The sequence below is a fragment of the Nuphar pumila genome, chromosome 4 (assembly GCF_984573655.1).
Source record: "Nuphar pumila chromosome 4, dmNupPumi1.hap1.1, whole genome shotgun sequence".
Taxonomy (NCBI): Eukaryota; Viridiplantae; Streptophyta; class Magnoliopsida; order Nymphaeales; family Nymphaeaceae; genus Nuphar; species Nuphar pumila.
The window spans coordinates 109,706,512-109,732,930 of NC_143252.1; the positions used below are offsets into that span (position 1 = coordinate 109,706,512).

Here is a 26,419-nt window from a genome sequence, read left to right on the forward strand (position 1 = left end):
TGGAGCCCCCAACGGTCACAAATGTGACCATTGGGGGCTCCCAACGACTCCATGGGAACCCCCTTTTGGCTCTCCTTTTGAGGCCCTTTGGCCCTCCTTTTTCCTCCTCTTCCTCTTGTATAAATAGGGGTGAACCCCTTGTGTATTTTCATCTTTGAGAGCTTCTCTCTCTTTTCAATAAGAGGCTTTGTATATTGTTGCCTTCTTAAAGGCTTGTGCTTGTATTGTCCCTTCGTGGACTTGTGATATTGTCTCTTTTGTTCATTGTTGTAAGTGCTTGTATGACTCTTTATATTTCCGCAATATCTCATTACAAATAAGCACGTAAAATTCTGACCTTTCTCATATAAAGATGATTTATTATCTTCACCAGATGTGTTCCAAATGAAGGTCATCACAGATCAGTTAGCAGTTGTTGGAAGTACAGTTTCTGATAAAGATTTGGTACAACAAACCCTCAGTGGATTGGAAAACGACTATCATATGATTGTCACTTCTCTGTTATGTTTACCTGAGCTGCCCAATTTTGAAGATCTGCGTGCAAAATTGTTACAATATGAGATGAATCTAAAGGGATTTTCTGAAGAATCATCTATGCATGTTGGGGCACAAGAAGTTCTTGCTACAGGGGTTACTTATGCACGAGGACGAGGAAACTATGATATCAAGGAAAAAGGAGCACAAGGTAGAAGTGGTCATGGAGGTCGTGGATTATTGCCTACACCCAACTCATATACCAACCCACAAAGACAAAGGCCAATTCCTACTTGCTTTCTGTGTAATAAAAGGGGGCATATCAAAGCTAACTGCTGGTTCAATCCCCTAAATAAAGAAAAATCAACACAAACTGAAGCAAAAAGAGGCACAGACAATACAAGGACCAACGGAGAAGTAAAAGAGTTGTTATTGTCAGCCCTAGCAGAATTGAATCTGAAACAAAATGAGCAAGGTACTTGGTACGTGGATTCTGGCGCAGCGACTCATGTTACTGGTGATGCAGGTAAGCTCCTAAAACTTGTTCCTTACATTGGTAGAAGTAGTATAGTTACTGGAGATGGATCACACCACTCTGTCTCGCATATTGGAAACTCCATCATACCCTTGCCCGAATCTTCCATCAATCTTTCAAATGTTCTTTATGCCCCTAATATCAAGAAAAACATTGTTTCAGTTTTTAAACTTGTTGATGATATCAAAGCCTCAGTTGAATTTACTCCCTCTTCTGTTCTTGTTAAGGATCTCTGCACGAAGGAGACGTTCGCTAGAGAGAAACGGCAAGGCAATATGTATGTTTTTCAAGAAGATCCTTCAGCATATATTCGCTCTGCAGACCCAAACTTGAAGCTCCAATCATCATTGTCTTCTGAAAATCCTACCTGCGTTTTTAGTGTCTCTGAAATCAATAAGCCAAACCTTTGGCATGGTCGTCTAGGTCACTGCAGTAATAATTTCATTGAGAAACTTGTTTCAAGTAACCTCATTCCCAAGTCAAGTTTAGGAATAAATGTAAATGACAACAAATGTTCTAGTTGTCTCTTATGTAAGAGTCATGTTTTACCATTTCATTCTATCAATAAAAGAGCTTCAAGACCTTTTGAGACTATTTGTTCTGATGTTTGGGGGCCTGCTCCAGTTGCTTCTATGTCTGGAACTAGATACTATCTTTTATTTGTTGACAGTTATTCTCGCTATTCTTGGATATTTTTCATGAAACATAAATCTAAGACTTTCAAGTTGTTCCGTAACTTTCATTCCTTTGTCAGAAACCAATTATCTGAAAACATCCTAAGTTTCCAATGTGACGGAGGAGGTGAATTCTCTTCCATTGACTTTACTAACTTTCTTCAAAGTAATGGGATAAGAAAAAAGGTGTCTTGCCCGCACACACCTCAGCAGAATGAGATTGCTGAAAGAAAGCATCGCCATATTGTTGAGAGTGCGATGAGCATGATGCATGATAGTAATCTTCCGATCACTTTATGCACAGAGGCTTTTCATTCTGCAGTTCATGTGATAAATCGATTGCCCATGACTATTTTGGAAAACAAGTCTCCTTACTTGTCTCTTTTTGGTATTCACCCCAACTACTATGATTAGCATGTGTTTGGCTGTTTATGCTATGTTCATGTTGACAGTTCAAAGAGACATAAGTTTCAGGACAAGGCTTTGAAGTGCAGGTTTGTGGGTTATGCCGATGACTATAAAGGGTACAGATGCTATGATCCGGTGAGCAAGTGTATCAAAATATCAAGAAATGTCATCTTCGATGAATTGAGTTTTGATTGTCAATGTACTAGTTCTTCAGAATCAAAACATGAAGTTCAGGCTTACTATCCTTGGTTGAACTATGAACTCCTCGCAGGAGCTAGTGATGCTTGCTCAAATTGCACTCAAAAGGATAAGATACCTGTGTCTACTGATGGGATGATTGATCATGAAAATACAGACTCAACTTTGAATCCAGGAAGATATAGAGGCTTTGTCTATACTCGACGAGAAAGAGAGTCACCCACCATAGTTGATTCAGACATGGACCCATCCTCAACATCCAACATTGTTGATACTAGAAGATCCACACGTCCTCGCCATCCAATTGAAAGGTGGGTCAGTTATGAAAATTTCTCATTAGATTTTCAACTCTTTCTAACAGATAAAGAAGATGAACCCACAACGTTCTCTCAAGCATCAAATTCCAGAAGATGGATTGAAGCTATGAATGAGGAGATGGAAGCTCTACATGAATGTGGTACGTGGGATGTCGTATCAAGACCACCTGACAAAAATGTTGTTGGTTCGAAATGGGTGTACAAAATAAAGTATAAACCAGATGGGACTATAGAGCGATACAAGGCGAGACTTGTAGCCAAAGGTTTTACACAGGAGCAAGGACAGGACTATGATGAAACCTTTAGTCCAGTGGTGAGGATGGGGACAATCCGAGTCATACTTTCTTTAGCTATTAAACACCAATGGACCATTAGCCAACTTGATGTGAAGAATGCCTTTCTTCATGGATATTTGAGAGAAGAAGTTTACATGGAACAACCCACTGGTTACGCAGAAGGTAATCCTACAAAATATGTCTGCAGACTAAAAAGGGCGATATATGGATTGAAGCAGGCATCTGGATCTTGGTTTGACAACTTTTCTCTTGAAATACAAAAATATGGTTTTAAGAAATCTCTTCTTGACCACTCCTTATTTATATTTAAGAACCAAGACACAATTACTCTACTGTTGATATATGTGGATGATATCATCATTACTGGCAGTTCCAATGACCACATTGAAGAAGTCAAACATCTCTTGAATCAGAGGTTCAAAATGAAGGACCTTGGCAAACTACGGTACTTTCTTGGAGTTGAAGTCGACAGTTCCTCTGAAGAAATGACTCTCACTCAACATAAGTATACTCTTGATGTTCTCCATAAAGCGGGTATGAAAGACTGCAAGCCCTTAAGCACTCCTAGCGTTCTTCATCAAAGGCTTAGCTCTCAAGATGGAGATCCATTTGATAATCCCACACAGTACCGTAGCATAGTGGGTATGTTACAATACCTCACTTTTACTCGCCCTGATATAGTCTACTCGGTGAATCAAGTTTCTCAGTTTATGCATGCCCCATGTGAAGGGCATATGGAAGCAGTTAAACGGATATTACGATATCTGAAGGGAACGGTTGGGGATGGTCTCATATATAAACGAAAGACAAATGGGCAAAGTGCACATGAGATCACTATTTATTCTGATGCGGACTGGGCGGGAGATCCAGATGAACGCAGATCAGTATCCGGCTATTGTGTATTTATTGGGATGAATTTGGTTTCTTGGATTAGTAAGAAACAAAAGGCTGTTGCCAGATCCAGTACAGAGGCTGAATACAGGTCAATGGCAGCCGCTACTGCTGAGGCTACTTGGGTTAGACATCTACTGACAGAAGTAGGAGAATCGATATCTCGTTCACTTCTTCTGTGTGACAACCAGAGTGCCATTAGTATGTCTTTTAATCCAATTCATCACAGTCGTGCCAAGCATATTGAAATAGACCAGCATTTTGTGAGACAAAAGGTAGAAGAGAAAGAGATTGAGCCTGAATTTGTTCGAACTACAGATCAAGTGGCGGATATATTTGCAAAAGGATTGACTAAAGACAGATTTTGGACGTTAAAAGGCAAGTTGTTCATGATTCAAGATCATGCACAACTTGAGGGAGGGTGAAAAGAAGTGTTTTCACTGGTTACGGGTCATGGATCTGAAGATCCAGACCCGTGACACCCACTTCTTCATTAATGGCATTATGTAATATTGATTATTGTAAAAAGGGTATTCTAGTACCCTAATTTTGTTTGTAATCTCATGTTAACATAAAGGAATACACAGCAGCCGACCCATGTACAGCAGGGTATCGGTTTTCCCCAAACCTCTCTCTCCCTTCCTCTACCTCTCTCTGTTTTGCAGCTCTCCAACGTGGAACGGACTGCAGGTTGCAAAACTAACAATCATATCGTCCACATAGAGAAGAAGAATAATGATGCATGCATCAGATTTCTTAACAAGCAAAGCAGTGTCAGTTAAACAAGGTTGAAAACCAATATCAAGCATAACATGACTAAATCGGTCATACCAGGCTTTTGGAGCCTGTTTAAGACCATAAAGAGCTTTTTCTAGACGAAGAGCTTTACCCTTAGGGATACTAATACCAGGTGGGGCTTCCATGTATACTTCTTCAACGAGATTTCCATTCAGGAAAGCATTTTTGACATCTAATTGAAAGATAGGCCATGTTCTAATGGAGGCCAAGGCTATTAAAGTTCTAACAGTGGTCATACGGGCCACAGGAGCAAATGTTTCTTCATAATCGATGTCATACTCTTGAGCATATCCTTTTGCTACTAAACGGGCCTTATATCTTTCCAGGGTCCCATCACTTTTGGTTTTGACTTTGTATATCCACCTACAACCTATAGGTTTCTTACCCGGAGGAATATCTTGTATCGTCCAAGTATTGGCCTTTTCTAGTGCATCCAATTCTATTTTCATGGCTTCTGTCCATTTTATATGATTTTTTGCTTGAGAATAGGATGATGGTTCAACATATGATTGTATTAATGTAATGGCGGCCCTATACGTAGGTGAAAAAGATTCATAAGACACAAATTTTTCTGGAGGTTTAGAGATTCTAGACGTTCTTCTAGGTGAGACTTCAGAGTATTTTTGTAATGCACATGGAAGATTTTGCTCTCTACGTCTTGAATATTATAGACTAACATCCCTATGGATTTGCTCTTCATTATCATCATTTTCAACAACAATAGGACTTTGATCATTGTCAAGGTCACATCCAACATCACATTCATTGGATTTTGAAGTTTGATCAATTAAAAATGAGTATTCAGTGACATCCTTGGATTTTTCAAATTCAAAGAAGCTTTTTTTTTTCAAAAAAGATACATTTCTTGACACATATCATTTGTCATTTTGAAAATCGAAACACCTGTAGCCTTTTTTATTATCAGCATATCCTAAAAAGGCACATGAGATTGCACGAGGAGAGAGTTTGTCATTTCTGTTGGTGAAAACAAAACATTTGCATCCAAAGACTCTTAATCTAGAATAATCTGGAGTTAAATTAACAAGCTTTTCTATTGGAGTTGTATTCTTTAATGAGGAAGATGGCATCCTATTAATGAGGTAGGTGGCAGTTAGGACCGCTTCAGCCCAAAAACTTTTTGGAACTTGATTTGCAATTAGCAATGTCCTAGTAGTTTCCATAATGTGCCGATGTTTGCGTTCGGCTAGGCCATTCTGTTGTGGAGTGTGTGGACATGATCTTTGATGTGTAATACCATGTAAATTGAGATAGTCTTTGAATTCGTTGGACATAAATTCTCCCCCTGAATCAGTGCGAAAAACAGAAATATCATTTTGAAACTTATTTTTAACCATTTTATGAAATATTTGGAAGTTAGCAAAGACATCAGATTTATGTTTAAGAAAATAAATCCAAGTATGTCTAGAAAAGTCATCAACAAAAATGACATAATATGTATAACCACCTTTGGAAATAACTGGTGCGGGGCCCCAAACATCCGAATGTATTAACTCAAGTGGTCGTGAGAAAACAAAAGTTCTACTAAGAAATGGTAACCTTTTCATTTTGCCAAGAATGCAGTCTTTACAAGAAAAATTTTCAGAATGACAAAAATTTTCCAAACTTGGAAAATATTGAATTTTAGACATATGAGGATGGCCAAGCCTTTTGTGCCATAAATCCAATTCTAATTTCTGAATATTATAACAAAATGCATTCTTGGGTAATTCCAAAAAGTCCATGTAATAAAGTCCTCCTTCTCTATGGCCTTCCCCAATCAGCTTCCCTGACTGGCGATCCTGTACCCAACAACCATGAGAAGAGAAGGAGATATTACATCCATAATCAGATATTTGCGAGACAGATAAGAGATTCAAATTAAGTTTAGGGATATATCTAACTTCTGGGATAAAAAATCTTTTGGATTTTTGAAGATTTTCAAAACATCCTATTCCTTTTACTTCGAGAGATGTGTCATCGGCTGTAAAAACCTTTGACACACTTGAGTTATTTTTAAGACATTCAGATAGACTATTAACATTTGGGGTCATATGAAAAGAAGCACCAGAATCTAAAAGCCAAGGAAAGTTACCTGGACCGGAGAAAGATGCAACTGCCGCTCCAGTTGAGGCTTCGGTTGAGGAGGATACCCCTTTGAGAAGAGGTTGAAGGATTTCCATCAATTGAGCCATAGACACAGGTGCATCTTGATCTTTTGACTCAGATTCAACAGATGCAACTCTTTTTTCTTCTCTTCTTTTTAACTTTGGACATTGAGGCCTATAGTGCCCCGGTTCATGACAATGATGACAAATAACTTTTCTTTTATCAAAGTCGCCGTTTTGCCTTCCAAAATGAGGCGGCTTGTAAGTACGAGTATGATTCCCCGGTCTAGATACAGCTAAAACGGAGTCATCATCACCTTTTGGAGTACTTTTTCTAAGTCTATTTTCCTCCATAGTGAGCTCTTCTATAGTATCAACAATAGAAGGAATTTTTTCACGATGTAAAAGGGCCGATTTGGTGGATTCAAACTCCGGCCTTAGACCATTCACAAATTGATAGAAATGTTCCATATCGAGTTGCTTTTGGCGAAGCTCGATGTCTTCGGCACAATGCCATTTGGGCTCAAGAAGAGCCAACTCTTCCCAAAGTTCGGACAACTCATTATAATATTCTCGAATAGTTTTATCTTTTTAAGTCATTGTCCGAACTTTATCTTGTAAATTGCATACATGTGCAATATCTTTAAGGGAATACATGTTTTTGAGGTATTCCCAAGCCTTATCGGCATGCTCAAACTTAGCTAGACTAGAGCATTTTTTAATGTCTATGCTATTGATGAGCCATGACATAATTTTTGCATGCCCTATCCTCCATTCTTTCCATTTCTTTTCATAAGTGGCTAACGCCTTACTCTTCTCTTCTTCCGTTAGAGGAACCTCTTTATCACCCTCTTTCTTGGTAAGAGATAGTTTAGGTTCCAAATCGGAACCATCCACTATACCCCATAAACCTTTTCCCCAAATGTGGTGCTTCATAATCGAAGCTCACATTACATAGTTAGTATCATTTAGCTTCATAGGAATGATGGTGATCTTATCATTGTCATCCATCTTTTACAAGGGTAAGAGAGGAATAAATAGGAGGAGAGAGAGAAAAATAAAAAGAAAAGAAAAAGAGTAGACAAAGGAATAAGAGAGAATACAAAACCAAAATTTTTTGTAGCACAAGTTCGCCTTTCTTCAAACAAATCTTCTTGAGCCAAGAACAAGGTGATGAAACACCTTTTGTAAATGTGGCACGAAAATCGAGGTGGAAGCACTTCAAGATCTAAGGATTTCGTAGCTCTGATACCATGTAATGAAATGGTGGTCTTCAACAAATGCACAAATAACTCACAAACAAGTGTCTATTGGAGACACTACAAGCATGACCCTTGAAAGGGTATAAAAGGAAGAACACTTGAAAAATAAATAATATGTTATTCATGTACAAAATGCTTAAGAAGCATGGTACTTTACAATGAAGGGGTTCACCCCTATATATACAAAAAAGTGGGAGAGAGGAGAGCTCATTTTGAGCTCTCCAAAAGAGACGTTGGATTCCAACGTCTCTTAATATAGCTGTTGGACTACAGTCCAACAACATTTATTATTATAGCTGTTGGACTATAGTCCAACAACATTTATTATAGCTGTTGGACTACAGTCCAACAGCTATTTGCACAGTCAAGTTCCAACATGATCAAATATCTAGTTTCTATTGAACTAGATGCTCAAAAAGAAAATAAAGAAAAATAATAAAAGAAAATATAATAATATTAAATAATATTAAATAATATATATATATATATATTACAGTTTACATTTTAACAAGGGGTCATATGAAAATAAGCTCCAGAGTCAAGGATCCAAGAATACGTACCGGGTGATGATGTTGAAGCAATAGCCGCACCCGATGTGGAGGAAGAAACTTTTAGCATTTGTTGGAGAGCCATAGATATTTGTCCAAGAGTTTCTTTGATGTCATTGTTCTTGCCTTCATCTTCTTTGGTAGTGGTTTCTTCAAGAGAGGCCACTTTAGGCTTGAAGGTTCCAATAAGCTTTGGACAAGCGGGTCTAATGTGACCCGGCTCATTGCAATAATGACAAACAATCATTTTTCTTCCTCCATTATAGTTTCCTTGTTTTCCAAAATGAGGAGGCTTATAGGTTCTAACATTGTTACCCGGTTTTGATACGGCAAGGACTTCATCAACATGCTTACTCATGCCAAGCCTTGTCTCCTCTTGAGTGATTTCGGCAATAGCATCCTCAATAGGAGGAAAAATAGATCTATGGAGAAGTGAAGATCTCACTTGCTCAAATTCGGGATGTAGCCCGAAAAGAAATTGAAACAATCGCTCTTGTTCCATTTGTTTTTGCCTTAAATCAATATCTTCCATAGAAACCCATTTTGGCTCCAAGAGAACCAATTCATCCCATAGTGGGTTTAGGGCACTATAATAGTCTTGAATGCTAGAATCACCTTGCTTGGTGGTTCTAATCTTTTCTTGCAAGAAGTATGTGTTAAAATATGATGTATATTTATATATATATATATATATATATATATATATAGATTACGACACATATACATATATATGATATATATATATATGTCTACGTGTCTATCTATATATAATTTGTAAAACCCGACAGGGGTATTTCTGTCATTTCAACTGTACACGCATATCATTGATATGCTTTTTCTTTTCTTTCTTTTTCCTTTATTCTTTTTCCTTTTTTATTTTTTTAGTTTTTCTTTTTTTTATCATTTGAGAGGGGTCCACATAGAGTCGTTGGACCCCTCCAACGGTCATAAATATGACCGTTGGAGGGGCTCCAACGACTCTATGGGAGCCCCTCCTTGGGTCCCTTGCTGTGTATAAATAAGGGGCACAGCCTCATGTATTTCTAAAGCTTCTTGTGAAGCATTCTATGAAGTGAAGAATATTTTTTTACCTCTTTTTGTGCTTGACCACTTTTGTGGTTTATTTTGCCCTTTTGTGGCCTCTTGTGTATGTGTGTGCTTCCGTGCTTTTCGCTTGAAGACTTTGCCCTTTTCATTAGGCACTTCATTTCATGGTATCAGAGCTTGGTTAAGAAGGCTTCATCGGATTCTACCTTGACAAGTAATACCTCTCCTTTCTCTTGTCTTATTAATTTGTTTTTCTAAATGGCCAACAAAGATGCAAAAATCGATCTCTCATTCAAATTGGATGGGACCAATTACCGCATGTGGGCCGCCGCTATGGAGAATAATCTCAAAGGTAAAAAGCTTTGGGTTTACGTATGTGGAACCATTCCGGAACCACAATTGAAGTTAACTAAATTCGAAGGAAATGAGGAAAAAGCTTTGAATGAAGAAGAAAAGGAAAAGGCTATTCTTGATTATTCTTCTAAAATGGAAGATTGGGAAAGTGAACATGCTAAAATCTTAGCATGGTTCATGAATAATGTCGAGTTAAAGATTTGTGCAAACCTTGCAAAATTCAAAAAGGCTAATGAAACATGGTTTTTTATGAAAGGCATGTACACCCAAAGAGACCTTGCTAGGCATTTTTTTCTACAAGAAAAGGTAAGAGCTACCAAGCAAGGTGATATGAGCATTAGGGACTACTATAGTGCCCTATCCTCTTTATGGGATGAACTTGTCCTTCTCGAACCACAATGGGAAGGAAGTGCTATTGCTATGAGACAAGAGTAAATGGAAAAAGAGAGGTTCTTTCAATTTATTCATGGGCTTCGTCCCGAATTTGAACAACTTAGAGGATCTCTACTTCATAGGGCCTCTACCCCTCGAAGTGATATTTTGGCCGATTTATGTCAAGAAGAAACCCGTTTGGCCTTGAAAAGAGATGTTGATGAAGTGCATGCCGTGTCTAGACCCGACAACAATGTAAGAACATATAAACCACCACATTTTTGGAAGAATAATGGTGGTGGAGGAAGAAAAATTATTTGTCATAATTGTAATGAACCGGGCCATATTCGTCCCGATTGCCCTAGATTCAAGAAGAAGGTGGCTTCCGTGGGGGAAACTCCACCAATCATCAATGAAGATTCAAAGAAGGATGGTGACATAAAGGAGTCCATCGCTCATCTAACCGAAACTCTTCAACAATTTATAAAGATGAACGCCTCTACATCATCATCCTCACCTTCCACTTCCGGTGCCGCCATCTCCTCTTTTTCAGGTATGACCTCTTGGATTCTTGACTCGGGTGCCTCTTTCCATATGACTCCAAATGCATCACTTTTATCAAAACCAAGTCTCAATAAATTTAAATCATATGTATCCATCCGCCGATAGAACATCTTTAAATGTTGAAAGTATTGGAAACCTTGAGAAAACTTATGACCAAAAAAAAGAATTTTTTGTTCCCAAAATCCGAATTATTCCAAAACTTAATCTAAATCTTTTTTCCGTCTCTCAAATTACCGATTTTGAATGTAATGTCTCGTTTTCACCAACCCATTGCTATGTGCAGGATCTCCGGTCCGGGAAGCGGATTGGGCAAGGCCATAGAAGAGGGGACCTTTACTATATGGATTTTTTGTCTTTGCCATCCAAATCATTTTGTAATCACGTTCAATCCAAAGATATTGAGACTTGGCATAAGAGACTTGGACACCCTAGTATTTCCAAGTTGTATCTTTTTCCGTTTTTGGAAAAATTTTGTAATACAAATACATTTACATGCAATGATTGTATGGTTTAAAACAAGCACCAAAAGCTTGGTATGATCTTTTTAGCAAAGTAGTTCTTGATAATGGTTTCTCATCATGTTACATAGATACTGCTTTGTTTGTTAAATCTTCTAATGAATACATAACAATTTTGTTATTATATGTTGATGACATGATTATCACAGGTAATGATAAGAAAGGTATTGATCTTATTAAAAACATTCTTAAGAAAAATTTTGATATGTCTGATCTGGGTTTTCTAAGGTATTTCTTAGGAATTGAAGTTGCATACTCCCCCAAGGGGTATGTCTTATCTCAAATGAAGCTTGCCTCTGACATTATTGCTAAGTCTGGGTTGACAGATGACAAAAGGGTGGAGACTCCAGAAGTGATCAATGCCAAGATGAGAGCCAATGATGGCACTCCTTTAGCAGATCCCACGCCTTATCGTCAATTAATTGGATCCTTAACATATTTATCTATCACCAGGCCTGACATTTCACATGCAGTTCATAGTGCAAGCCAATTTCAGACTGCTCCTACTACTACTCACATGGCAGCAGTGATGAGGATTATCAGATACTTAAAAAATTTCATAACTAAGGGAGTATTCTTCTCCTCTTCTTCACCTCTCACTTTACTTGCGTATACTGACTCTGATTGGGGGGGTAACCCCGATGATCGTATTTCTACCACAGGTTATTGTGTGTTTCTTGGGGAGTCACTTATCTCTTGGAGGTGTAAGAAGCAGCGTAAAGTTTCTCTCTCGTCTACCGAAGCAGAATATTGTGCGATGGCTACTACCACAACTGAGATTATATGGTTAAGAAGCTTACTTAAAGATATGGGTGTCTCCTTCTCAACTCCTTCAAAGCTGTGTTGTGACAACAAGAGCTCCATCTATATTGCTAGCAATCACACTTTTCATGAACGAACGAAGCATATTGAGATGGACTGCCATTATGTTCGAGATGAGTTCCTACGCGGCACCATTCAACTCCCATATGTTCCTACCGAATATCAGTTGGCGGACTTTTTCACCAAAGCCCTGCCTTCGCCTCGCTTCTACTTCCTCCTTAGCAAACTCTTGGTGATTTCACCATGTGTTTGAGGGGGGGTGTTAAAATATGATGTATATTTATATATATATATATATCTATATATATAGATTACGACATATATATGATATATATATGTCTACGTGTCTATCTATATATATAAATATATATATTTATTTTGTAAAACTCGACAGGGGTATTTCTGTCATTTCAACTGTACATGCATATCATTGATATGCTTTTTCTTTTCTTTCTTTTTCCTTTATTCTTTTTCCTTTTTTATTTTTTTAGTTTTTCTTTTTTTTATCATTTGAGAGGGGTCCACATAGAGTCGTTGGACCCCTCCAACGGTCATAAATATGACCGTTGGAGGGGCTCCAACGACTCTATGGGAGCCCCTCCTTGGGTCCCTTGTTGTGTATAAATAAGGGGCACAGCCCCATGTATTTCTAAAGCTTCTTGTGAAGCATTCTATGAAGTGAAGAATATTTTTTTACCTCTTTTTGTGCTTGACCACTTTTGTGGTTTATTTTGCCCCTTTGTGGCCTCTTGTGTATGTGCGTGCTTTCGTGTTTTTCGCTTGAAGACTTTTCCCTTTTCATTAGGCACTTCATTTCAGTATGCTCTTGCAAGATCCTTTTGGGTATACATACCCTTCATAAAGGACCAAGCCTCATTGGCTCTACGAAATTTAGCTATATTAGCACATACCTTAAGCTCAACATTGTTCATAAACCACGCAAGGATTTTGCGTGATTGCTTTCCCAATCTTCCACTTCTTTTTTATGACTTTCAATGGCCTTGAGGCGAGCATCTCCTTCAAGAGCCTTTTATTGACCTTCTTCTTCCTTCGTGAGCATAAGCTTAGGTTCCGGAACGGTACCCATGACAAAACCCCAAAGCTTCTTTCCTTTGAGATTATTTTTCATTGCCGATGCCCACATCATATAAGTTTTTCCATTGAGCTTGAAAGATAGGTCAATCTTTGTCTCCATGATGTTGCCAAGAAGTGAGAAGATATCCACTAAATATGAGATACACAAACCACACCTTTCCTTCAAGAATCGAGTGGCTCTGATACCATGTAACGAGATATTGCGGAAATATAAAGAGTGCATACAAGCACTTACAACAATGAATAAAAGAGACAATATCACAAGTCCACAAAGGGACAATACAAACACAAGCCTTTAAGAAGGCAACAATATAAAAAGCCTCTTATTGAGAAGAGAGAAAGCTCTCAAGAATGAAGAATATACAAGGGGTTCACCCCTATTTATACAAAAAAGGAGAGGAGCAAAGGGGTGGCCAAAAGGCCTCAAAAGGAGAGCCAAAAGGGGGCTCCCATAGAGTCGTTGGGAGCCCCCAACGGTCACATTTGTGACCGTTGGGGGCTCCAACAACTCTAAGGTTGGAGCCCCTTTAGGTCCTCAAATAAAATAAAAAAAGAATTTAAAAAAATAAAAAATAAAATTACATTTATTCAAAAAAGAAAAATAGTTGTTTTCTAAAACAACTATGTGAAATTACAAAAATACCCCTATCGGGTATTGATGTAATATATATATATATATATATTAGATACATTTTAACACTTTTCACTGTAAAGCTTCACCATTTGGTGAGTGTTCCAATAACCTGATTTTCAGTCACAAGAACTGATGTTCCTATATTCTCAAGAAGCATCACTTGTTCAGCAATTGGTCCTGCATAGACAACAGTTTCAATTTGAGTGGTTTTGATAATCAGAATTATAATAAAAATATCAGAAATGACATAAATTAATCATATATTTCTCCATTAAGAAAGCAGATGAGCATGTGTAATGATTTTATATAGGAACAAGATACTGTACATTTATGGCAAGTGACCAATCATGTGTCTTAGTTACCTAATGTTTGAATACAGCCTAATAATTGGATAATGTGATCATTTACATGAGTTTCACTTTACTTCCCTGTGTAGAGACTAACACTTAAAGAGGAAGAAACATAGAATGCTGATGTCAGCAATTACATGAAAATCGGATATAGAAGCAAAAATGAAAAAGAATAAAGTTTTGACAAACATTTAAAGAATGCAAAAATCATACAATTTGAACCAAAAAGGTATCCTCTCAATGTAAATCATGAGCCCCATGATATCCATAATAATATGTAAGACACTAGAACATATATAAAAAACTGTAAACTTCACAACTGATTACTAAAACTAAATCCCTAACCATGTAAGAAACAATGGTAACCACAAAAACTTCCTTGCTCATGAAAACTTACCTAACATTTATCAAAGAAGCAGCAAGGACATAACATGGATTCTTTTTCTTTTTTTTTCACAAGATCCTGTGGTATGGTTTCCAACAGTCATTATAGAGTAAAATGTGCATAAAAAAATATGAATCAGATATGTCCCATACGATACAACAGTTTCCTAAAAGCTAGGGCATCAAACACACATATGGAGGCATTTGCACAAATGCCTCAGCACCTCATGCAAACACGAAATGGAGGCAATCAGTAACGGTAAATATTGAACCAGAATATTATCATTTGTAAGTTAATTGAGACTAAGTTATAAAAAAGTTCCAAAAGTGAAGGCGTGTTTAGGGCCTTCAATACTTAGAAAATAGAAACAACCCTATGTCTGGGGAAATTAAAATGAAAAGAATGTCATGGAAGCATTATGCAAAGTGAAATACAGATTGGTGGAAGCAATTGGATGGGATTTCTTAGGTGTGATATCATTTTTTCAGTAAAGGAACATTAAAAGGACAAAGTTCACCTGCTCCAACAATGTAAGTGCAACTGCCACGTGAAGCAGCCCTGTTCTACATGGCAGAAATAACCATATATAACTAACTATAGTTTGACCTGGAAAGGCTGTGAAAGAAATTTTAGAATTTTAATTTGAGTTGTAATGTTAATCTTCTTAATTATTAAGCTCCACATCATTTTGTAGTACAAGATTTCACAATTGTCAAATGTTTTGACAACAGTCGAAGGATTACCATCACGTGTTGAACTTGAAGTACAAACTGAATATGTTCTAATATGACCCACCACAAGGGGCCCGCCATGGTAATGATGGCAAAAAAGGTATTTTCATCAATGTCGTGTTAGATGATTTAGTAGTTGTTGCGACCCTTGAGTGCATTCAAATGTTTCCAGTGTCGTCAGCATCGTATTGTATCGTATCGTATGATACAATACACTATAGCGTAGTATCAGTGGGGGAATAGATACAACATAAAGCCCATATCATATTCGGTATGATACAATTATCATACCAATACGATATCACGTAAGATACACCATGTATCATACAATACACTTTGTTTTCTTTTTACTTTTCCAGCATTGGAAAAGTGACAACTGACCACTTATGGGGGGCATTTTTTAACCCCCAAGGGTCATTTTTGTGAAAGTATCTTCAACAAGATCCTACCATCAAAACTTCAATATTCTTGATAAAAAACGGCACACATGCACAATAAGAACACTTAGAACACTTGTGCATAAAAGCACAAATTCACAAACTCTCACAAATTCACAAACTCTCACAAATGCACAAAAAGCATAAAAATAATCAAACTTTATTAGGAACTTTGGCTTTGACCCAAAGCCATAAAAATACAAAAGGGGTGAAGCCCCTATTTATAACCTTACAAAGGAGCCACATAGGGGGCTCCCAAGAGAGTCGTTGGGAGCCCCCAACGACTCTTTGGGGAGCCTCCCTACGTGGCACATATTACAAAAAAAATAAAAAGAAAAGAAAGAAAAAGAAAAAGGAAAAATAAAAGAATTAAAAGAAGCTACAATCATATTCCAAATGGAATATGCGTAAAATAGGAATTTACAGAAATACACTTTTCGGATGAAAAACGAGACAAAAAAAGAAATAGGTAAATATATTTATATATATAGATAGAGATACATATACATATATACATATGAATATATATACGAGATTACAATGATGATACATAATTTAACAATTTTGACCCCATTTTTGCATGTTTTCCCTCTCCAAACCTCTTTTCTGAGTCTACCCACACTATTTTAAGATTTAATCTACCCTAAATATTAACACTTTTGCTAGATCCGAGCCCTAAATGTGTGATTTGCCTCAAATCTCACTCAGTTTCATCGTAACCAACCTTTTTTTTTTCTTCTAACCCTCAAAATCAAACCCTAAAGCCCCTCTTTTACCTTAAAACCCCTTATTTTTATATTAAACACTCAGTTTTTGGCTTCTAACTCTCAAAACCAAGTCATAGTGATGTGATATACCCAGATCCGCCCATTTTTCATCCTACACACTTTTTTTTTACCTCTAACACTCAAAATCGAGCCCTAGGAGTTTGATTTGTGTGAGATTGAAGTTGAAGGAGGGCTTCAAGTATCAAAACTAAGGGTAAGTTCATTTTTTTTGTTTTAATTTATTTATTCAATTTTGTCTTTAGCCATTTTTAGTCCTAAATATGTTGTTAATCTTTTTTTTTCACCTTAAATCACCTATTTTTGTATTCTTAAATATCAAAATCATGCCCTAAAGGTCAATGAACGGTGAAGGTTGTGGCTCAAATGATCTAGCATGAAAATATTTCAAACTGGTAGATTTAGGGACACCTTTGAAATGGATAGTAAAGTGTAACTTTTGTGGTTTTGTAATGCATGGTGGATTGTATAAATTTAAATGTCATATCGTAAGACATCACAACTCCATTGTATGATTATGTACTCATCGTATTCCAAATAATATTCATGTTGAGCTTCTTAAGAGTCTCATACAAAATGATAAACAAAAGGCACGAGTACATGCAACATTCATTGAAGAAAAATTGAAAGAAGTTGTTTTGATTTAGAAGATGAAGTTGAACCATCAAAATCTCAAGCTAGTGAACGTTTACGTTGCAACAAACGAAAAAAATCATTGAGCTTATGTGTGTGTGTGTGTGTATCTTTAGTTTGTAACCTTCTATAACCTTTCTTGGTCCTATCATTGTATTATGTAAAGTTGTAAACCTTTTAACTTTGGTATGCAATGATATTTATTTTAAGTTTTAATTATCTGCATTTATGATAATTAAATTTAGCAATGGCTGGACGTGATGAACTGATGTGGTAGTTTTGTGAGATTGCTAATGATTTCGGCTGGCATAATGTTTTGAGATGCAAATTCTAGCATGCATTGATTAACGGAGGTACACATCGCATGAAACAACACATTGTTCGAGAACCTGATGCGACCATGCATGCGGGCTCCAGATGATGCACGTGCTATAATATCTGCCAATCTTGGTGAGATATATAGGAGAGAAGCAAGATTACAAGAATTGGCACGTGCGCAGGGCCTTCATACATTGGCACAACGCAATACAAAACCCGATTCATACGAAGAAAAACAGGAGACAAACACCACAAGCGCCAGTGACCCCACAACAAGATGCCATTTCTGATTATGAATGAGGAATGTTTGATAATAAAGCCAATTGATGAGTCCTTTTGTTGTAGTGAACTTTTGAGCCTTTTCACTTTTTTAGTTATATAGTCAATTATGTAGTTGTGGTGAACTTGACTTTATGAGTTTATGTAGTGAACTTTTGAGCCTTTAGACTTTTATAATCATGTAGCAAACTATGCTTCTATGTTCTATCAAGTGTCAAGTATTATCTATGTTACTGACTTTATCTAACGAATGATTGAACTTTATTTCATGTGAATGACATGTCGGAATCTTACTATATTTATTTTTATATAGTTACTTGTTTTTAATTCTTAGATTCATTCTTGTTTATTTGTTTTCTTGTATTCTAAATTTTATATTTTTTGTATTTTTTAATTTTTTTGCATAATTTAAATGCTTTTTTCTCTCATATCTTATGATACGGTACGATACACCCGTATCCCAAGTTCATGAGATACGGATTCCGATACACTAATTACAACATTGAATGTTTCTGCCTAATGTAGTAAAAACATTCTTTCCATTGATATAAAGATATGTAAGTTATTTTGGATTGACAACAAATAGTTACTGTAGTATTTCTTTCTTCTTCTTTGTTGTCACAAATCAACAAGGAGCCCAAAAGTAAGAGATCACGGTCCCAGTGGGAACAACACTAATATGATAGTTTGCAAGCAAACTGTTTTAAAGGGAAGAAATTTGACGAAACCAACCTCTAAGCATAGGTGGCTTAGACCAAGAAGGAAATACTGCAATCAAGGAGTAGGAGAGGCATCCATGAATGGAAAGAGATCACATTTATCATCTAAGAAAAAAGTCTAGGGGTATCAATGGTTCGGATTTCAGATATCCAACCAACCTGAATCTGTTTATTCAGATTCAGTACAGATAATTGGATTTGATTAATAATTGGATTCAGACTCGGTGTTAAAAGTATTAAATCTGTATATAAGTCCAATTAGGCTCATTTCTGATTATGTTGAGTTTTTTGGTAATGCCCACATCCAACAAATCCAACCTGTTTACAACCATTAAAAGTCACATCAAGAAAGGACCAATATACCAAATGTTCCATTATAATGGATATAATTATTTCAGATATATTTGAGATTTAGGACAAGATTTACCACTTACTAGTCAATACAATTAGTGAAAAATGGAAATAATGCTAAAAATTAGAGTTTGAGACATGTATTTACCAACAGTGTCATGCAATAGGATATTTAACAACTCAAAGTTTGGCTGAGGACTCTCCAATAAATTATTAGTTATCACATTGCAAAGGAACTATGAGTCCATGGAATTCAAAGGAAACACCAATAGTTACCTAGTAAAACCTTGCCAAGCTCATTCAATCCAGGAATGGCCCTCACGAGTAATGTATTCTGAAATAAGTAAGCAGATTGTATTAGTGATATTAGAAATTGGAAGGCCAATCAAAATTTTAGAATAAACCATTGCATCAATGAAAAACACCTTTTGCCTCTTTGGTGTCTCTATATCAAGGAACAACACACATCGAATCATGAATCATAAGACTAATAGAGAAATGATATATCAAATAAATTACATGCTTCTCGTACAAAAATGTATAGAGAAAAACAAATTGCATGCTTCTAGTGTTAGAAAGTGACTTTGAATACATTAGGTTCAATAATGAACCCATACACATGCACACGAAGTGCGAATATACCCACTCAATGGAACAACACAAGCACATCATGTGCTAATACATAAACCCATAAAAGGGGTAAATATGACTTAAAGTCATAAGTTGAATATTATTGAGGAAAAAGGAAGAAGAGGGTAAAAACCCTATACAATGGAGCATAAGCTCCTCCAAGGAGTGAAAGAATTACAAGGGGGAGACCCCTATTTATAACACAAGAGAGGAGCCACATAGAGGGCTCCCAAAGGAGTCGTTGGGAGCCCCCAACGGTCACATTTGTGACCGTTGGGGGCTCCCCAACGACTCTTTGGGGAGCCTCCCTAGGTGGCGCAAACCACAAAAAAGAGAAAAATAAAAAGAAAAATAAAAGGTAAAATTACAAAACATATTCCAAATGGAATATGTGTAAAACTGTGAAATGTCTAAACTACCCCTATGCCTATAAATAGAGAAATATATATTTTATATATATAATTAGGATAATACATATGCATATATACCATATATGAATATGTATTATCCTTTATATATATAAAATATATATAATATTACAAAAGTTGAATGATACATTTTAACATCTAGTACCAACATAGATATCTCTACACTCCGTCATTCAATATATATATGCCATTTCCTTTATTTGATAAATAACTTACAACCAAAAAGGAAAAAATTTTAGATAAGGATTTTTTCTGAAGGTCGAAAGACCAAGTAGCTAACACAGCTAAACTCATCGTGTACAATAATAATATCAGTCTTAAATAGATGTTTGCATGTCTCATGGATTTATCTCTGCAAACCTTAGGTAATTCACTTCAAAGTACGTGTCCAATATTCTGCAAAGTAGAAAATACAAAGGAAATCAACAAAGAAAACACACTATCAAGCTTCTCACCAATGTTGCGCAGTCCAAACTTTCCTCTAATAGGAAAGATGACACATTATCCAGCCTTTCATGCTATGCAACCATCCTAATATGGATTTTGTTTTAAATCCACTGCTTGAAGTAAAAAAAAACCCACATTATTGCTCCATACTAGCAATGTAGCGGTATGTTTTAAGAGACCCTCAAAAGGCCAATGAATGAATACTGATCAATCCATTGCCTATATGGGTACTAAAGGAAGAAAAAGACAAGTTCTCGAACCATAGGAGTTTCCTATCATCATACCATGAATATCTCCCCCTTTATAAGATATTTACAGGTTTCAATGGAGAAATGAGCAACTGAACACTCATATCCTATTAACCAGTTAGGACATGGCACCGTCATTCTTTCTACCTGCCATAGTGCTCACCATCCTGTGCCTAAAAAACCTAAACAAGAAGAGGTTGAACCATGAGGTCACCATAAAAAACAACATAGCTTAACTACTTTGAGATATTTGTTTACTTATCCAGACCTGTTTCCCAATAACTAGGATGTCATCCACAAAATCTCTGTTGCCTGCTACAGTGAGATATAAACATCATTTACAGTAGAAAAATTTGATGGCTCTCCAGTACAACATTGACTCCTATATACATTGTACAAGAAATTCTTATTTTTAATGAAGAATTTGCGACAAATAGTTTTATGACATTCGCCATTTAATCCTATTATATTCCACACAACTTTCCCATCAAGCATAACCTCTATATTAAAAAATGTCATCCATTGTAAAGCCCGTTAAAAAAAATCGTGTCGGATACGTGTCAGGCGTGTGTCGGACACGTGCCGATGTCGGTCTGCAGTAGCGAACCCGGATCGGATCCGGGCCCGACCCAAACCCACAACCCGGCTTCTCGAAGGATCGAGAGTCTACGTCTTTTAAAGACGCAGGCTGTGAGGCGAGGGGCAAAACCCTCGCCCCTTCTCTCTCTCCTCTCTGACTCCCGTCTTCTCCCCTTTCTCCAAGTTGTCGTCGGCGACCGTATCGGCCACCCTCACTGGTGCTCCGGTAAGCCCCCCCCTGTCTCTCTCCCTGCTACCCCGATGTTGTCTTCCTCCCTGTGTCCGGTCGACGCCACCGTCGTTGCTCCCTCTTGCTCGTGTTTCGGAACCCCTAGCCGACGACAATCCTCGTCGCTCGCTCCCCTTTTTCTGTGTCCGTCGGCATCTGCCTGAGCGACCCCTGACTCCTCTCTTCTCCCGTTGCTCCCCCCATCGGGCAACCCTCACCGAAGCTCTGGTGAGCCGCACCTCCCTTGCCCCTTGCCCCTTTCTCTGTGTTGTCGTCGTCGGCCAACCACCGCCGGCAGCCCTGGTATCTCCTCCCGTCCGACCCCAAGCCGACGGCTCGTCGGAGCGCTGTCTGACCGCATCCAGCCACCTCACCTCACCCCGACCTTCCCGCTCCTTCGTCCTCTTTTTCTGTTTACCGGGATCGACTCAGGCAACCCTGTTGGTTGCCTCCTTGCCTCCCTCATGTGCTCTCGACGGTGACCATTGTCGGGTAACCCGTGACGCCGGCCGCCTCCGCAGGTAACTTCTTCCCCCTTTTCTTCGGTCTTCTTCTTATTTTTCTCCCCGGCTTCGCAGCGGAGCGGTCGGGCCCCTCCCTACTGTCCTGATTTCACAGGGGAGGGGCCGAACCCCTCCCTGCCTTTTCGTTTCCACATGGTAGGGGCCTAGCCCCCTCCCTGGTCCCTCTATTCTCAAGGGAAGGGTCAAGCCCCTCTTTGCTCCCCCTCTCTCGTTTTCAACGTGTCTGGTGCCCCTGGCTTGCTTGCTCACTCGTTCGGTCGTTGTGCCAGCTAGTGGGTAGAGCTTTGGGCATGCTGCTCATGCTTTGGGCATGAGTAGTGTTGGCTCTAATGCCTAGCATCGTCGTGGCTGTTAGCTATGCTAACTTACCACGAGGTGCTTGGGTGCTTGGCTTCTCCGCATGACCATCGTGCACATGTCTGTATGCACAATTGGTGTTTTTCGGGTCTCTGTGTTTGCTTTCCCCCTTTGCCGCAGCGGAATCGGTTCCTACTCGTTGCTACCAGCCCAACTACAAGGTTCTTTGTGCCTATTGCCAGAAGGCTTGGACATGCGGTTTGTCGGGCCACACTCCAGCATGTTGTAGTGTGTTGTTGTTGTTGGTTCCCTTATCGCTATGTGGACCTTCAAATGTTCGTTATGCATTGGGTCTGGTAGAGAGTCAAAACAACTCTCCTTCCTGACATCTTTTATGACGGAATCGGCAGATGACGCTTCGCAATGGATCGGCCTTTGGGCCAGTACTGCGACGTTTGCAATGGATGATGCCTGGTTGATCCTGCCAGTAGCCTTTTGCTTAAGCCATGCATGTGATAGTATGAACTAATTCAGACTGTATCTGTGAAGGGCTCATTAAATCAGTTATAGTTTGTTTGGTGGCTCCGTGTTGCTATTCGAACAGACAGGGAGCTGGGCTCCCTGCCTCCGTCATTTCTTGCCTCTGTCGTTTCCTGTCTGGCAGGGCCTCTGCTACTTGTTTGCTGGATGCAGGGCCCCTGCCTCTTCAGCCTGCAGGAAGGGAGCAGAACCCCCCTGTAATAATCCAAAATTTTGAGTAATTTTAGGCATTTTGGGTCCAAGATCCATTACCGGATGCAAAAGAATATATATAATTGTAGAATGAGATGGGGTTGTACAGTCACCTGTGAGTGTAGAGAGAGAGAGAGAGAGACGGCTGCAAAATAGAACTCGTTAATTGAGATTAGGGCTTCTCTCTATATTAAATAGAGAGAGGCAAAACAGAAAAATTACATCTAAGTCCTTATGAAATTAATATTTCAGAAAACCTCTAATATATGAGAACTTAACCAAAAACCACCTATTCTCAACACTCCCCCTCAAGCTGGAGCATAGATATCTATCATGCTCAGCTTGTCACAACATCTGGAGAAATTTGGCCTAGCAAGAGGCTTTGTAAACATATCTACAACTTGGTCTTCAGACTTTAGGTATTTTGTAGTGATATGACCAGCTTGAATCATATCTCTTACATAGTGGCAATCAACCTCAATGTGCTTTGTTCTCTCATGAAAGAGAGGATTGTTTGTTATATATGTTGCCGCTTTGTTATCGCACATCATGGTCATTGGAGAGGAAACCTTCACCTGGAGATCATTAAGAATAGAGCGAACCCATATCAATTCAGCAGTTGTTTGGGCCATAGCCCGATATTCTGATTCTGCACTTAACCTGGAAACCACATTTTGTTTCTTACTTCTCCATGAGATCAAGTTGTCTCCCAAAAACACACAGAATCCTGTGGTAGACTTTCTATCTACTACAGATCCAGCATAGTCAGCATCAGAATAGGCTACTATCTCCAGAGTTCCACCTTTCCTGAACAGTAACCCCTTTCCAGGAGAGGATTTTAGATATCTGAGAATCATTATGGCTGCATTCCAGTGTACCTCAGTTGGTTTGTCCATGAACTGGCTAACTTTGCTTACTGCTAAAGCAATATCTGGTCTGGTCACAGTTACATATAATAACTTCCCTACTAGGGAGCGATAGCTTTTGCTATCAACAGGTTTTGACCCTTCTTCAAACAACTGAACTTTATGGTCCATGGGAATATTTGCTGGTTTAGCTCCCAACATGCCCATTTCCTTTAATAAGTCAAGAACATACTTCCGCTGAGACAAAACCATCCCTTCACGGCTTCTAGCAACTTCTATACCCAGAAAATACCTGAGTGAACCAAGGTCTTTTGTAACAAAGTGTTTTTGAAGATGAGCCTTTATGGCTTCAATAGCTTTCACATCATCTCCTGTAAGACTGATGTCATCCACATATACCACCATAACAACTATGTCAGAGCTAGTTTTCTTTATAAAAAGTGTATGATCTGCTGCCGATCTATTAAAGCCAAAGCTTGACATCACTTCAAACAACTTTTGAAACCATGCACGAGGACTTTGTTTCAAGCCATAAATCGCCTTTCTCAATCTGCACACCTTCTGACACTCCCCCTCAACCTCAAAACTTGAAGGTTGTTGCATGTAAACGGTCTCAGATAGATCCCCATAAAGAAATGCATTTTTCACATCTAATTGACACAAGCTCCAACCATGCTGAACAGCTACTGAGAGAACAAGACGGATGGTACCCATCCGTGCCACAGGAGAAAAAGTTTCACAGAAGTCAATTCCATATGTCTGACTATACCCTTTCGCGACTAATCTGGCCTTGTACCTGTCAATAGAACCATCAGATTTGTACTTTATTGTATATACCCATTTACATCCAACAATGTCAACATCTGTTGGGGAATCAACTAGATCCCAGGTATGCTGAGAGACCAAAGCTGTCATTTCTTCTTGCATAGCCAGCTACCAGCGATTATCGAGTGCTGCCTGGTGATAGTTCAGAGGAATGGTTTCAGCAGACAAGGCTGAAATAAACGACTTCATTTGATGTCCAATTCTGGCATGGGAGACATAATGAGATATGGGATATAAGGTGCATTGTTTTGTCCCCTTTCGTAGAGCAATAGGCCTGCTATCCTCATCCTGAAGATCACTATTGTCAGTAGAACTTACCTCAGGAGAAGAAGAAGATGAAGGCTCTTGCGAACATCGAGCTCTACGCACATATACCAATGGCGGATTATTAAATCTGGAAGAGGATAAAGTTTGGTTCGGTAAGGAGGGCACAGATTCCAAAGGAAAAGGAGGGATAGGTAATGGACAAGATTCAGCTGGATCAACCTAAAAAGAAGTGTTTTCTCTGGTTACGGGTCATGGATCTGAAGATCCATGACCCGTGACACCCACTTCTCCATTAATGGCATTATGTAATATTGATTATTGTAAAAAGGGTATTCTAGTACCCTAATTTTGTTTGTAATCTCATGTTAACATAAAGTAATACACAGCAGCCGACCCATGTACAGCAGGGTATCGGTTTTCCCAAACCTCTCTCTCCCTTTCTCTACCTCTCTCTGTTTTGCAGCTCTCCAACGTGGAACGGACTGCAGGTTGCAAAACTAACATGGTATCAGAGCCACGCTTCAGCTGAAACTGGGATCGATTCAAAAGACACGTCTGAAGATCCTTTTCTCCTCTATTTCCTCTTCCAAAGTCTGAAAATCAATCAAAAAAAAAAAAAAGGTACCGCTGTTCTTGTTTTCTTTTCTTTTTTGGATTCACGACTGACCTAGTCAGTTTCATTCCAAAGTCTGAAGATCCTACACCTGTTTCCTATTTCTTTCTGGAATCACGACTGACCCAATCAGTCTCAGCAAATCCTACACCTGTTTCCTATTTCTTTCTGGAATCACGACTGACCCAGTCAGTCTCAGCCTGTTTCTCGCCTCTTTTTGGGTTCACGACTGACCCAGACAACTCAGATTTTTTCTGGTTTCTGGGACTCACGACTGACCCAACTAATTTTGTTCCCTTTGGATTCACGTCTTATTCACCCTCCCTTTAGATTCATCTCATATTGTAACAATTTTGCACGCAGATCTTCAAAATTGGGCAGCTCAGGTAAACATAACAGAGAAGTGACAATCATATGATAGTCGTGTCCCAATCCACTGAGGGTTTGTTGTACCAAATCTTTATCAGAAACTGTACTTCCAACAACTGCTAACTGATCTGTGATAACCTTCATTTTGTTCAAATATTCCATGATGGTCATGGACTCCTTTCTTAACATTTGAAATTCTCTTTTAAGAAACATAATCCTGGCCTGAGAAACCTGTATGTCTGAACAAGTCTGTTCCAAAGTTGCATGGCAGTGCAGTCATCTGGAATGGCTACAAGAACCTCTTGTGAAAGTGTTGATGTAATATAAGCAACAAGCGCATCAAAATATCAAGAAATGTCATCTTCGATGAATTGAATTTTGATTGTCAATGTAATAGTTCTTCAGAATCAAAACATGAAGTTCAAGCTTACTATCCTTGGTTGAACTATAAACTTCTCACAGGAG

At 38.4% G+C, this 26,419-nt stretch overlaps 1 pseudogene; it reads right to left on the bottom strand.

The window, feature by feature from the left end:
- The window catches only part of LOC149840527 (plastoglobule-localized metallopeptidase 48, chloroplastic-like), a 110,730-nt pseudogene that overhangs the window by 40,910 nt on the left and 43,401 nt on the right, over positions 1-26,419 (bottom strand).